Source organism: Pundamilia nyererei, unplaced genomic scaffold, assembly GCF_000239375.1.
Source record: "Pundamilia nyererei isolate P.nyererei 1_Seehausen unplaced genomic scaffold, PunNye1.0 scaffold00043, whole genome shotgun sequence".
In the NCBI taxonomy this organism is placed as follows: Eukaryota; Metazoa; Chordata; class Actinopteri; order Cichliformes; family Cichlidae; genus Pundamilia; species Pundamilia nyererei.
In genome coordinates, this window is record NW_005187444.1 from 2,566,965 (window position 1) to 2,567,273 (window position 309).

Below are 309 nucleotides of genomic sequence, written 5' to 3' on the forward strand. Positions count from 1 at the left end.
TAGTTAAATTTACCCTTTTTAATTTTTCATATTTATTTCCTATCTTATTCATAGCCTTTTCCTTTTTTTGTTTTCTTTAGGTCACGAGCAGTTGTCCAAGCATTTCACTACATATCGTACTGTGTATGACTGTGTACGTGACAAATAAAATTTGAATTTGAATTTAATAATGTCCATACAGGAATGATACCTGCTGTCACCTGATGCCAAAGGACTGCTTGAGCTTATCTGTGAGATCTGATCTAGCAACACAACAATACTTTGAATGACCCCACCAGGTGATCAACAGCCAAGCAGTTCTCCAAGCAT